General features: G+C 40.9%; 1 protein-coding gene and 1 long non-coding RNA gene across 7 annotated transcripts in view; both read right to left on the reverse strand.

Moving 5' to 3' along the window:
* MACROD2 (mono-ADP ribosylhydrolase 2) overlaps window positions 1-15,946 on the reverse strand; it is a 987,387-nt gene that overhangs the window by 661,041 nt on the left and 310,400 nt on the right. The window lies entirely within an intron of this gene.
* LOC310673499 lies at window positions 1,320-4,234 on the reverse strand. The gene is made up of 2 exons (XR_014509079.1): window positions 1,878-4,234; window positions 1,320-1,529 (listed from the first exon to the last, which is right to left on the reverse strand). It is a non-coding gene; the product is annotated as an uncharacterized lncRNA (long non-coding RNA).

Here is a 15,946-nt window from a genome sequence, read left to right on the forward strand (position 1 = left end):
GTGAGAGTTGGTAAAGATACAATCAAGGCTCATGATCAAAGATTGGTTCAATTACTTATTCATTTCGTCTTAATTCTGCTTCTGGGATTACGAGCCTTTCACATAAATTTTCTTCCATGTAACAAATTCCAATATAGGCTTTGGGTCCATGACTATATTCCCACAAGTAATACATTAATAAATATGCATCATTTCCATTCACATAGTCTTCACCACAGGTATAGTAGAGTTGTTTGTAAACTCATTATGGTGTGAGAAACTGATTAAACTGTTTTGAATAGGGAATGAATTCTATTTCTTTTCTTTAAATTTATTAGGCAGATTTTCATTGATCTTCTCAGTGAGTGCTAACCAGTGAAGGATGCAAAAACACATTTTTGTACTTATATAAACTTGAACTCAGTATGATTTTTCTGCTGTATTACGTCAATGTAACCAAATACAGCTATAACTGCAGACTAAACAAATATGCACCCTCTCCAATATATTCTCATTCTTATAGCTGCTAAGTTAGGCCGTGCAGTAACTATACATTCTCTCTCAGACAATCATTAACAAGGCAGGGCTGCAACCCACCTTATTTAATTCCCTAAGTACCTGAAAGCATGAGTGCAAAAAAAAGTCAACTAAAAGGCTTCTTTTTAAAGACAAGCTATTTATGACCTCAATTCATCAAACTATATACTGACTGCATGAAGAAATGTGAAACGAACATTTAATTACATTTTGAAACCAAATAATTGCTTTGTGAACTCATTTTCCTCCTTATTTAGCTGCAGCGATCTAAGCTCAGAAATGTATGATGTTCCCTACAACAGATGGTGACTCTCAAAGCATCTAAAGCAAATTGTTTGCCTGTAGCTTTACATAGATTCAACACCTCTTCCTGGAGAAACGGAAAAATCAAGGCATGCAAAACAGTATGGCACCCAAACCTTTCTGTATTTATCATCTCACTCTGATTGTGTGCCTTCTTACAACATGGCGTTTTACTTGCAATAATATATTAACAACATTTAAACTTGCTTATCCACTGGTTTCTGCTACACACAACACTGCAATATCACAGGTGGGAATATGATCTGGCACTGAAAACAGGAAGAAAAATCAGCTTCTGTGCCAGTCCCAGGCTAGTTTTGACATGTCAGAAGCCATCATTCAAGGATCAGAAGTGGGCAACAGGATTACATGCACTCCTTAAGGCTCGTCCCTTCAGTGCTTAACTGTTCCCCATCCCCTCCAACCGAGGTCAGCCCTGCACATGACCACTATTGATTCCACCTAAAATCTATCTAGGTAAGATAATTGGGATTCTTTGATTTTTGGAATTCATGTTGCTGTGTGTTTTAACACCTGCGGCCCTGTCATCAACAATGGCTAATGCTATGTGCATCTGGCTCAATGTTAGTTTTGAAGCTTACATTAAACTCCTATTTCGGATCATGATTAAGCAGGAGTCTGTATGATTTGTTGGTGAGGTCAGTGCCAATGTCACCCTTTAGTACAATTATGGCTGTGTACACATTACCCTTTGTGGGACACGGGTGGCACAGTGGGTTAAACCACAGAGCCTAGGGCTTGCCGATCAGAAGGTCGGTGGTTCGAATCCCCGTGATGGGGTGAGCTCCCGTTTCTCAGTCCCTGCTCCTGCCAACCTAGCAGTTTAAAAGCACGTCAAAGTGCAAGTAGATAAATACCTTCCAGCAGGAAGGTAAACAGCGTTTCCGTGCGCTGCTCTGGTTCGCCAGAAGCGGCTTAGTCATGCTGGAAGCTGTACGCCGGCTCCCTCAGCCAATAAAGCAAGATGAGCACCGCAACCCCAGAGTCGGCCACTACTGGACCTAATGGTCAGAGGTCCCTTTACCTTTACACATTACCCTTTACTACAGCTCCAGTGTGCCCCCACCACTGGTGTTTGAAGCAGATTACACATGACATTAGCCACAATCCATATGGCTACAATACTTTGAGATATACTACTGTTTGATGCTAAGGTGTGCAGGTTTCAGACAGACATCTTCATGAATCAGAGTTCAGATGGGATTCAGGCACAGGACAGGAACACAAGATCAGATAATGTGCACCAGGTGAAGTCATCGCCACCTTTTCTTTGGTGTGTACAGAAACATAAAACTGTGTCTTGAAATGCAGTGGGCAGGGAACAACCTTGCGGTGTTTCAAGCCACTAACATGCACATTGCCCAAGACACTCTCTCTCCAGAAAAGATGTGGTGGGAGGTTAGCTCCCAATACGTTAATCATAGTTAAGAAGGTGTCAACATTATACCTGCACCAGCTCTTTATGATACCATCATTGTTTCTTTTGGAGACATCAGTTGCATGCACCAACTCTCAGAAGCAGAAGGCATATTTTAATTATTATTTTATATTTCATTATTTTTATGCCAACGTTTTTACTGGGGTGTAGAGAGTCCATGTGTACACACTGCACTCACAAACACCCCTATGTTGTGGGGTGCTACTTCGGGGCACCCTAACATTTGGGTTTCGATGGTTGTAGGGAAGATGAGAAAAACCCTGAACAAAACAGGGACACCTTATCCCATTCTTTGGATCCCAGCCCACGTCTGCAAGAACCAATTGTATTATTTTGATAATCGCCAGTTCTTGTCAAAACAGCTGACTGCAACAACCCTTAGGGTACTTGCAGGTAAACTAATTAGAGGTTTAGTAATTTTGCATGTATGTATTCTACCCGAAATATGCACCTGGCAACATGTGGACTTTTTAGGTCTCTGATATCAACTGCATGCATTTTAAGTATCAAGTGTCCCCTTAGCTGCATCCTAATACTAGGAGAAAGAGAGAAAAACCACCAAATAGTCTAGGTTTGTGTCCCTTTTATATTGCCAAACAACACAATTACTAGCAGCAGTATAAAAGTGCTAGACACTCTCTTGAGGCAGCCATGTTCTGGTCACTATGACTTGAACACAAATCCCAGGTTGTCATTGTAGTGGGAAATAGACTTGCTTTGAATCTTTTCATTAACTAGCCACTTATAAAGGGAGATTCTAGAGCAGGCTGACCTGCTGAACTGATTAGCAGACTTCCTGAGCTGAGCATAAAAGCATGCCCTTCTGATATGAAACAACACTCCTCAGCTAAAAACTCTGGCAACACTTCAATTTGAGTCCCTCTTGATTATTTGCTTTGAAGATCGGTGCATCATGCATGGCACTGTGGAAACGAATGATACTTGAGATGGGCTACTTGAAAAGAACTACAGTCTGGGAAATATTATAAGGGCCTGGATGAATTTCCGAACTATGAAAGTCTTCCTCACTTACTGAAAAATCCAAGCTTTCCCACAGGTATTCCTCTCTGGAGGGCAATACTGCATCATTTTTTTATCATTAAGTGAATATTCTGACCAAGGGAGAAAGATCATATAACAGTAGCATTCACAAAAGCAGGGTGAGTTTTATGGGAGGATATGTTTTATGAAAAATCTCAATTGCCTAATTTGGTATCTGATGATAACGCTCTTGCCTTCACTTAATGGTAGCATTTTATAACTGATGGTTTGCACACCTAAACATGATAACTTAAACTATAGAGATTTCATGGGTCTTTCAGACCTATGCAAATAATTAACTGAATCACAGAACTAAGAATGCAGAGACCTCTGAACTAATTGTTTGCATCTATAGGCAACAAAATCTAACTTAGGTGTGGGGAACTTCTGGCCCTCTAGATGCTGCTGAACTACAACTCCCATCATCCGTGGACATTGGAATTCCTTGCTATGACTGATGGGAGTTGTTGTTCAGCAATCTGGAAGTCCAAAGGTTCTCCACTCCTGATTAGCTTAAGCAGCTTCTGAAATAGTTTTGGATAATAACCTGAACTTCCGGAAAAAATCTGAGCAAATAAAATACTGTGCAAAGTTTACAACCCAAAGATATTGTGAAAGCAAATAAAATGGCAAATAAGCCACCAGCCATACTATTTATCTACCTTTATTGCACATAATTGAATTTAAAGGGGTGGTGTTGTTGTTGTGGTGGTGGTGGTGGTTGTTTTCTGGAGGTACTCAATGGTACACAGTACCAGCACCTTTCCCCCCCTTTCAAATCTTGGAGAGTGTTAGGCCACACAGTGTCTGAAGGTGCACTCTTCCACTGCTTCCCAAGACAGATGGGTGCCAACAACAACCAAAACTAAAGTCAGATCCTGATTCAGCTAAATCCCACAGATTTCTATGGACATGCTTAACTCTTCCATTGAAATCAATGGAATGTCTCGAAGTTTTGCTGAAGGTGTCACTTGTATGCAATATTAAGACCTATATAATTGCAAGGGTATTCACCTATATAATTGCAAGGGCGGAACAACTTCGGTTTCTGCATCAGGGCTCCCATTTCTCCCCCTGCACGCGCTTCCCACTCCATCCCCAGATCTGTTCCAGACGGTACACATGGGGCATGCAGGGGGAGGGGAAGGGGAGAAAACCTTAAGCTGACAGGATGTTCACCTTAGTGCTATGTTGCATTTGACCCTATATCATGGGACATCAACCTTTTGGGGGGGCCAGCAGGCATATTTTTAGAATTTTGAGAAATCGCTAAAGAGGTCAGTAACACAATGGCTGCTGACAGGGTGTGATGTAACTCAAAGTGGGAGCAGCAGGGGCATCACATATAAAACAGCAGATAAAGAGGCCAGAGCACGAAATAGTGGAGATATGCCCCCATCAGTCAGTCACTCCATCACGGGGGGCCGGGGACGTACCTACATCAGTCAGCACCATGTCCGGTCACAGAGAGAAGCTCTTCACCTCTCCTCTGTTGAGAACAGACGGAAAGATGGACATCAAATCCCTCCTTCTAGTGAAATATATGCATGTTTAAAGCACCACGTTCAAGGTACGAGAGGCTCAGCCAGTGCAAAGAGTAACTGAGCAGGGAAGGCAAACTGTCTTCTGCATATTGTGGATTTTTGAAAGGGATATTTACTGAGACCTTTTGTGGGTGCCACAGAAGGTATGGGCAGGTAGTGTGATTCCTGCAGACCCCACACTGGTGGCCACTAGTCTATATTATTAAGCTTCTACTAAGGGATTTCACAGCTTTAAAACAACATGAAGCGTTTTTAAAATGTTAATACCAATGTTAGAACAGAAACAAGATTTGACCACAAACAGTATTTTGGAACATTTAGAATTTCAGCTGGATTTCCAAAATCAGTGTAATATGGCGCCTGGATATAGAGAAACCTTGAAGCAGAATATTCTTTTAAAAGAATGTTTCTGTTTGGCAGATCATCAAATAAAGGTCTGAAGCTTTTTGTTATCCAAAGCTACACTTGAAACAGAGAACATTCTGAAATCAATCCTCACATAACATAATACCAGTTCCATAGGGTATCCCTTTATTACTTAGGAGATGCAATTTCTTTCCTGGTGCTTTGCTACCTGTATAAATGACAAGTAACAAGATAAACCTCAGGTTTACTTAAAATCATGGCAATTTAACTTTCATTTATTAAAAAACTCCTGAAAATACCCTACATGCAGAAAATCGAAATATCCTATCTCAGATGCCTATGAAAGTCTCATTACTATGTCACTCAGTGGTATTGCACATGGAAACTGCTGCCTCTATTTTTCAGTTTGTGTGTCTGACCATCTTTCTCCAAGTAGCAATTTCTAGGTGGTACCAGAATCTGATATAGATCTGAAAATGAGGGCTGGGGGAGAGCTACTTGTCTTGTTTATTAAACTTTTTCACTCTAATTGTATGTAGGTGCTAACATAACATCAATTTGGTAACATATTAAAAGGTAATAGCAGATCTGTTAAATCTACATTTACAGATTAACAGAAACAAAGAGATGGCTGCAAAAGTCCAGGTGTGTCTACCTGGCCCTTGAATTGTTCTTGCCTGCCACTCAAGACATAAAAATGACTGCAGCAATATCCTGTTCCCACTAAATGTTGTGAATCACCATTCACTTCCTCAGGAGCCATGTTTTGACTAACGTAATGAATACTCTAAGCCAAGGCAAGAAACAGAAAGCAAGAGCAGGCTGAATGCTGCCTTTTATTCACTGAATCAGCTACCTGTTTCCAACACTGAAAGCTTTCAAAGTCTACATAGGTGTTCAAAAGGAAAGGTAATAGATCTTCTCATCTGTTGAGGTTGGTTATGTGGCTGAGTCTTGACATGCTTTATTAGAATTCAGCAGACTATGTTTAATTAGACCATAGAGTTGAGCTTTGCCTGGAACGATGATCAAGAGCTCAGGTATCACAAGGCTCTCAGAGTCAATGCGATAAAGTCACGGGTAGTCAAGATGGTGCCACCCCCCGTCATTGCTGGACAACAGCTCCCATCATCCCTGATCTTTTGACATGCTGGCAGGGGCTGATGGAAATCATAGTCCAAGAACTTCTGGAGGGCACCACACTGGCTTACCCTGCAATAAATAAGTAAGCAAATAGCAAGGATGAATGCAACAGAGGCTAGCCATGGATAATGCATTTGTATACAAACCAATTGTCCTTGACAGTCCCAGTACTCTGGTATTTGTCCGTGGTAAAGCACAGTTTTTCTCCTATTTTGCTGTAGGTGCATTCTAGGGAATGCCTTGTTAAAATTGTTAATGTGTAGTGCTAGAAGACAGGAGTGCCTGCCGTGCTCTGGTACATGGGGTCACGAAGAGTCGGACACGACTGAACGACTAAACAACAACAACAACAACAGTGCTAGAATTATGTTGCTGCTGGTTTCAGCCTCTTCCCCAGGTATCTACAAGTTAAATAGCATAGGGCTAATATATCTCATCTTTAATGCACATGCATGCAGATGCATGCCCATAAACACAAAATGTAACATGTAGTGCCTTGTGATACCTGAGCTCTTGATCATCGTTCCAGGCAAAGCTCAACTCTATGGTCTAATTAAACAAAGGTCCGTATAGTTAAAGCTATGGTTTTCCCAGTAGTGATGTATGGAAGTGAGAGCTGGACCATAAAGAAGGCTGATCGCCGAAGAATTGATGCTTTTGAATTATGGTGCTGGAGGAGACTCTTGAGAGTCCCATGGACTGCAAGAAGATCAAACCTATCCATTATTAAGGAAATCAGCCCTGAGTGCTCACTGGAAGGACAGATCCTGAAGCTGAGGCTCCAAGACTTTGGCCACCTCATGAGAAGAGAAGACTCCCTGGAAAAGACCCTGATGTTGGGAAAGATGGAGGGCACAAGGAGAAGGGGATGACAGAGGATGAGAGGTTGGACAGTGTTCTCGAAGCTACCAGCCTGAGTTTGACCAAACTGTGGGAGGCAGTGGAAGACAGGAGGGCCTGGCGTGCTCTGGTCCATGGGGTCACGAAGAGTCAGACATGACTAAACGACTAAACAACAACAAGTGCCTTGTACCATTTTGTACACTATTGCTGATAAGGCCTATTTTGAAGTGATGGTGATAAATCATATTACAATTAGGCATTTCATTCGTAATGAGAAGAATTTTGCTTTTACATCTGTGAAGGGTCAGCTATTGCAAGGTAAATCAATATAATACAGAGTGGGTTAACTTGAGTGTTCAAGTGATGTACAATGGGGGTGGTGTGTGGTAGAACTCTTGGCAGTGAGAATATGGTATTATCAGTACATTTTTCACCTGCAAAATGTAGCCATCACAAAATGTGAGATTGTACAACATCTATTCTGCCTGCATGCTGTTGAAGTTTAGGCATGAACCTTAACTTGCAATTTCAGTCCTTTTTAAGAGTAAGAGTAAATTGGTAAGATTCTAAAATGACAAATCACTTTATACAGAAAATGTACAATTATCCTTCATCTGGATGAATGCCTTGGTTTGTCTGTTCCTTAGAATAGACACAGGGAGTCTATGCAAATGAAGGTATCATGAAACTAAAGCTGCCAGTCCATGTTACAAGTACCCAACTAGCAACCAATACCATCCACATTAACAACAGAGAGTTGGAATGAACACATTATTACTAGATTTTTCAAGAGAAAAGTTAAAAACAAGGCAAAGGGGGGGGAAAGGCATTAAGGCGACAATCCTAAATTACTCCAATTTACTAAGGAATAAGAACCACTGGATTCTGTGGGACTTACTTCTGAATAAGCATACTAGTTATTGCATTACATATCCAACAGAGGGGGGGAATATCCCACAATAATAGACAAAAATGCACTATTTTGCAATTTGTGACATATTATAGATTTGAGTGGATGGTAATTTATAACTGTAATCCTTTGCATTTTGACAAAGCCTATTGGCTTTTGCCACATTGTTTTAAATGACATTTTTTTTTAGTTATCTGCCTGAACACTCCAAGAGAGAGGTGAAAGATACTGCAAAAGTTTCATCAGGTCACAGGGCAGACTGAGTAATTCTTTCATTTCAGGAGGGTTTATTTTTTGACCCACAGCATATGGCTTTTGTTACTAGGAGACCACGGCCCTAGTAAAAGTGCCTAGATGAATGTGATACTGTGTCCTCTGCTTCACTGCCAACATTACTCCCTTCCATGTAGAGATCTGAGGTGCCTAGAGAACTCGGTGCATACCACTGTGCTGATGGGATATGATGGGGTTTGTAACACACACCGCCGTTGATGTTTTCTCCCTTTCATCTTATCATTCCCCTTAATGGTCAAAAGGAGAGGTGAATACATTTCATTGTGTAACATTTAACTTCTCAGTAGTCTGTCAATCATTCTAAAATGAAGGAGAATTTTATATTCTATAGTATTTTCTTCTCCTTTTCAAGCAGCAATAATTTTATTTTTTGCAATATTCACTTCCATTACATGGGAACTATAACAACAAACAATACACAGTAGTTATGATCCGCATGTAGTTAACATATAAAGTTTTCTTTCTTATTGCAGCAATTAATCCCATTTAAATGCCAGTTTTGTTAGGAATAAATTAGATGCAGTTTCACTTCAGTTTAAAACATTCACTTTACATTGCCCTAAGATTAAACAGTAAAACATACAAATAACATAACTGAGGCTGAAATGTTTCAATTTGGCACTTAAAATAACCAACACCCGAAAACAATAATAGCCTGAATGCAATATAGAGTCAATTTACAAACACTTAAGATTTATCACAGCCTAATCTTTTATTTCACTCTCATTGTTTGACTAGGGTTTGGGAGACCAGGGATCAAACATCAAGCTCATTGGATAAGCTTGGACCAGCCACCATTTCTCAGTCTAACATACCTCACAAGGTTGTGTTGATGAAAAAAAATGGGAGGGACAGAACCATATCTCTCATTTTGAAGCCCTTAAAGATGGAATATAAGTGTAATAAATAAATAGTGATTAAAACATTGATCTTTTTTCATTCATTTATTATATTGTTTTAGCGGTTCTCGCTCTACAACTTGCACATATATCAGAATTTCAATGGGCCATTTCCTCATATATAACCAAGTATGTTGACATAGTGCCCTCACATTTTTGTATATTCAGCCTTTCCCATTTCCACGTATATATTTTTGCCACCCCAGGTTAGGAAACAAATTCTTGCTTCCACTTCCCCTCCCTCTTTGTTAAGCAGCAGCCAAGGAGAATCCCTGTACCTCCTTGTTGTCATGGCCAAGTGGCAAATCTAAGAAAGCCTTGTAAGGGGCAGGCATTGCAAAGCTGCACTGCCAGCTGATCACCTTGCCCACCCGGCCACTGGAGTAGCAAAGTGGGCTTCACCACTTCGGGCATGCTTTAGTCAAAGGGAGGAGTATGCTAGCTCTGCCTCCCCAGGTCACCATTTTGATCACTCACCCTAAGTTGGAGGGAAGCAAAGAACATGGTTTACTTGCGGAGGCTCCCCACTTCAGAAGATTGTGTTCCAACTAATGGAGGGAAACTGGAACAATGATTGGGGTAGGTGAAACTATTACACTCTTTCCCCCGTGGTGTTTACTTTGCAAGACTAGGTAATGCCTGAAGTAGGGCAATAGTCTTCTATAGAACAACCCTTGCCCTGTGTGAATCAGGCTTTCCAGTGTTTCTGTATGTTGACGACAGCTGGGAAGCACGCAAGTCCCCTACCCCACTCCAAGGCGTATTTGTTTGGTAAGACATCCCCAAAGAAATATCAGTTTTGTCGCTTAAAGCTCTAATTTGTCTGCATTAAGAACAGGGAGCTTCTCGCCCCTGACACTCATGGGCTTCTGACGCTGCAGCTAGACCCCTTTCCCACAGAAAGTTAGCATTGCATGCCACATGCTTCTGAGACAATGCCTCTGCTGTGCACCAGTTTTCCCTCAGCAACCATGTGTAGCTGCATATATCATTATCTGCACAGCACCTTGGTGGGAGCAGAGGGACTGCTACCCTCCCAGAAAATTTTGCTGCTACGAAAGTCTAAAAGTGTAACTAGAGCTTGATCCCCGCAAATTCTCAAGTGCACAGACAACTACAAACTCAAATTTTGTGCATTAGCAGTGAAACATTTCACATGTGATTGAATGTCATGTGGGATATGCTCAGAGCTCACCTGAGTGGGAGATTCTGCTCCCCATTTGTCTGTGAGAACCACATTGCTAATTGCTGCAGTTTATGAAAATACTTGCTGCTCCAGATGATCACTTGTTATCTCTGCTTCCTTGATTAGAAAATTGATTAACGAGCCCTGACTTTGTAAGTGTTTATACTAAAACCTCTAGATTTTTCAATAAACCCCACACGGCTTAGCTTACACAGCTGTCAATTCAGGTTGCTGTTCAGTTGCAACAGTATAAGCAGCAATTACTTTTGGCTAGACCAAGAATGCTGAGTTTATACCACAGATTTATACACAGAACTTTCATCTGGCAAGATACTCAGTTGCCTGTTAATTTAGCATCCTGATTCTGCTCCTGGCTGGCTGGCTGCCCTCTCCCATATCAATATGCTGCAGCAGTTAGCAACCATTCACTTGCTTGGTGCTCAGAGGCACACACCCGCTGCCTCCATTCTCACCTTCCAATTGTCACCGGTAACAATGAGAATTCTCTCTTCCATTGGTCACCCTCTGTGGCAGCCAGTGATTCCTACTGGCAAAATGGTACATCAACCACCACTGCATGTTTGAACAAGGGCTGGGAGTTTTTGGTAAAACATATTGCTACGATAGAAGGAGAATACAAAAACAGCCCCACCATATGTGTGTGTTTGTACACACACGGGGCCACATTCTCTTCCAGGGCCCATATGCCAGCAATGGGCGAGGTAAGAGCCAAAAGTGAGTGAGGCTAACCACACCATAGATTCTCATTCACAGACACACACTATCCATCCATACACATATGCACCTCCATTTACATCCACATCCATCCATCTTCCCCCCTTTTCTCTCCAGCAATAAATGAGCATCCCTCACAGAGGCATAAAGAAAAAGAAACTACCAAAGGCACTGGAGCTACTAGACAGCTTTCTGTCAGCCCAACTGATTGGTCCTTGTTTAATTCCTCATGGAATTAAATTTCACAATCTCTCAGGAGAAACAGTCAATGATTGAAGAAGGGTTGCTGCCAGATTTGTAAAATAATATTTAACAACACAGCTTATTTAAAACTTAATAACCTGCTTTACCCCCTCTAAAATTGTGAATAACCATCACTAATCGATAACAATACTCAAGTGAAAGTGACGATCATTTTTTAGAATCCAACATCTAAAGTATTAAATGAAAGGTCAAATTTTGGTTCTTAAAGTTGTCCATTCTGCCCATGCCGTACAAATCCACAGAAAGGCAAAAAGGAGCCACTCCTTTCTCACACCTCCTAAAAGTCTGAGCGAGGCGTAAATAAACCTGATGAAGTTAATTGCTTCCTAAAGGAAAAAAACACAGAAAGACTTTCAAAGCGTGATAAATGTGGTTCGAATTGGCATTTTGTATCTGGGAGGAAAATGCTTTGGAATGCAGTATGTGTGTTCAAACCATCACTCCTCTGAGAGTTCGTGAAGCCCTTTCCAAACAACAGTTGGCTGAATGTGGTGGGGAGGGAGGTTGCAGCAACAGGTCTTACATCTTCACTAGATTCTGTAAACCCCGAGTGTACAAATTGTGCATGCACAGACTTGTCTTCACAGTCAGGAACCTTGGTATTTGCAAATTCCTGATCACATGGACAGCTTTACATGGATAGGCTCGGCCTAAAGTCCAGTGAACATTTGTAGGTCAGGGTGGGACCAACTGCTGTTGTACCACCCCCAGCCCTAGGCACATTCTGGCACTCTTGAATTGTCCTCTGAAAAGGGCCTCTGTCTTCACCTAAAAATTGCTGTATTTGATATGCAGTCCACAAGCATTGAAAAGGGAGTTTTCCCATTGACTTAATGTGAATTTAAACCCTTAGGGATTCTCACAGAAAATTAAAAAACCTGAATGTGCTCTGACCTGTATAATGAAAAGCTTATACTTGCAAATTGCCAATTATCCCTAATATTTTCTTTAACAAATTCATAGAGATTTCATTAACATTCACTGTCAATTGATTCCGGGGCTATCGTGACCCTCAAATCTTTTATGGTAAAGGCCAGATACTAGGGGAAAACTGTTAAAAATATAGCTGATTAAATGATTGCAAAATTGTTAATGAAGCCCAGTGAGCGTAAAGAGATATCAATCAAGTGTCATCTGGGAGCCACTGATAGCATTTAGCCAATTTCTTTCATTTAATATTATTTTCATCTGTTTACTTTGATGTTTGACTCCTGCAAACTTCCAACAACAAGAAGGAAAAACACCACAACTATATACTTGAGGCAAGGGCAGAGGTCATCAATCACCATTTCTACACCAAGTTACCTCCATTTAAATGCAAATGCTGGCCTTTCTTCTCAACCTTTAAACAATCATTTCATAGAAAAGCAGTTGCATGAGTAAATTTGGTGTGTGGCTATCTATGAGGTTGGTCTCTTGTCATTTGACCTCACTTTTGTAACACCATCTCATTTTAAATTCTTATGCCATCGTAGGACTATACAGTATTTTTGCAGACAGGGCTTGGGCAGGATAGCAGTAATTTATTTTAACTCGTTTTTATGCGCTTAATGTAGGTATAATAATAAAGTGACTGACACAATTTTTCTTAGATTGCTATTCATTGCGTACGTTTAACATTAAGTGGCAAAACTTACACAGTTGCTTTAAGTAAAAGGGAACTACTGCATGTCAAGCACTCTGAACGATCAAAAAAGTGTGTATATAGGACAATGATTCTTGTTGCATGGGAGATGTGATTGGATTTCCCAGCACTTTTACTTTTAAGAATGGCTGGGCAGTGTTCTGAATTTGATCTGAAAAATAGCCATGGGGTGGAGGTCTAATCCCTTCCCTTCATACAATATAAACAATCTAAATAGGCAAAATTCTGAAGCTGCTGTCAGCTGTCTGACACATGCACACATAACCAGCAGGGCTAACAGTGGCTTCCAATAGGGTGGGGGAATTTAAATGGATACAAATGTATGGGTAGCAATGATTAAACACGGTTGTGTCAGTGCTGTCACTCTGATCAGAGTGTGTCACTGTGTCAGTGCTGTCACTCTGATCAGAGTGTGTCACTCTGAACCCCTGAGAGGGGTTCACAACACACTTTTAAAAATGTTAACTTTTTTATTTGAAATAAACCAGCATAGGGAGAGAGAAACACCCTTGCGTTCCAAAATACATAGGCTTGCATCTTATGCTGCAGGAACACAGTTCCACTCTGTGACAGTTTTCCTTTTTTTTTTTTTTTAAATAATATTTTATTTTCCACATTCAATAAACAAACAAAAAACAAATCGACAAACACATCAAAAAGAAAATAGCAAAAGAAAAACAATACATACATTGTACAAACACAAAAAGAAAAATGAAAAAGGTAAAAATAAAAGAATTAAAAACAAATATTGTGTCATTGTATTCTTCAGCATTAACTTAAGTCTGCGACTTCCCCATGCCTTCCCACTCTGTATTCTAGGTCTTATATTCTGGTAGTAAACTCTTTCCCTCTGGCGTATCTTTGGTTCAGATTAATGTTATTGTCTTATTTATCCTTACATTTCCCTATGTCTTACTAAATATACTTTCTTTAACATTGTCATTTTTATAATAACATTCTTTTACATTCAATCTGATAACCTCAAACGTTCTTAATTTTATAATGCTTCTGTAGATAGTCTTTAAATTTCCTCCAGTCTTCCTTCACCATCTCTTCTCCCTGGTCTCTGATTCTGCCAGTCATTTCTGCAAGTTCCATATAGTCAATGAGCTTCATTTCACTCTGTGACAGTTTTCCATCCTCTCCTCTCCCCATAGACTCCAAATATTTCACCCCACCCTCTCTAGCACATTTTGAGGGGGAGCTGCATCAGAGAGGAGAGAGGAGGGGAAGTCTGCTGCAAGAGCAGAACTGCAATGCCAGTGTGGTGTAGTGGTTAAGAGCGGTAGACTCATAATCTGGTGAACCGGGTTCGATTCCCCTCTCCTCCACATGCAGCTGCTGGGTGACCTTGGGCTAGTCACACTTCTCTGAAGTCTCTCAGCCCCACTCACTTCACAGAGTGTTTGTTGTGGGGGAGGAAGGGAAAGGAGAATGTTAGCCGCTTTGAGACTCCTTCGGGTAGCGATAAAGCGGGCTATCAAATCCAAACTCTTCTACAAGCCATTGTTGTTGTTGGCATCCATCTGCCTTGAAAGACAGTGGGGTGCACCTCCAGGGGTGAAGTCAAACCGCTGTGTTAGCAGCACTGAAGTGACCTCCCTGGGGAGCACACAACCAAGAGTCTATTATAAACTCTCTTCCACAACCCAGTTATTTCTGATAAAACTGCAAGTCCCCTTTTAATGCATTTCTACACTGGTCCCATCACCTCCTGGCAAATAGAAGGGGAAGAAATGGAGGCAGTGAGAGATTTTACTTTCTTGGGCTCCATGATCACTGCAGATGGTGACAGCAGCCACGACATTAAAAGACACCTGCTTCTTGGGAGAAAAGCAATGACAAACCTAGACAGCATCTTAAAAAGCAGAGACATCACCTTGCCGACAAAGGTCCGTATAGTTAAAGCTTCAAACCTATCCATAGTCTTTCTTTTAATATAGGTCATTTCCCCCCAAAAAACATCAGGAATCTTTATCATGGACCTTCAACAAATGTGTATTCTGTTCCCTTCTCATACATTTAAAGTGCAATTCTCTGCTTCTTTCCTTCCACAAATGTTTCCAATAGGGCTTACTCACTAATAAGTGTGTTTAGTATTGTACCCTTATTTTTTACAGAGAAGGGGATCAAGATTTTAATAAAGTTACATGTAATATCCAACAATTAGACTCTGACAACAATCCTAAATACTTTCCACATTCTGACTGTGTCAGAATCCTTGTCTCCATCACACAGCAAAATAACAAAACTGAAAGGATTGTTATTCTATTAGTATTAAGGTAAAGGACCCCTGGACAGTTAAGTCCAGTCAAAGGCAACTACAGGGTGCGGTGTTCATCTCGCTTTTCAGGCCAAGGAAGGCCATTTGTCCACAGACAGCTTTCTGGGTTATGTGACCAGCATGACTAAACTGCTTCTGGCACAACGGGACACCATGACTGAAACCAGAGCGCACAGAAAAACCATTTTACCTTCCCACCGCAGCGGTACCTATTTATCTACTCACACTGGTATGCTTTCAAACTGATAGGTTGGCAGGAGCTGAGATAGAGCAACGGTAGCTCACTCCATCGTGCAGATTTGAACCACCAACCTCCTGATCAGCAAGCCCAAGAAGCTCAGTGGTTTAGACCATAGCGTCACCCACGTCCCACCTTATTATTATTATTAACAAGGGTATTGTCTGTGTATGGCAGTTTTATGATCAGTATACATTTAATTTCAGGCAGCATACTACAAAGTTGAAAAAGTGCCAGTATTTAGAAACAACAAAGAAGACACAACCTGGAAAGCCT

This window comes from Podarcis tiliguerta (assembly GCF_965153285.1).
Source record: "Podarcis tiliguerta genome assembly, chromosome: 3".
Classification (NCBI taxonomy): Eukaryota; Metazoa; Chordata; class Lepidosauria; order Squamata; family Lacertidae; genus Podarcis; species Podarcis tiliguerta.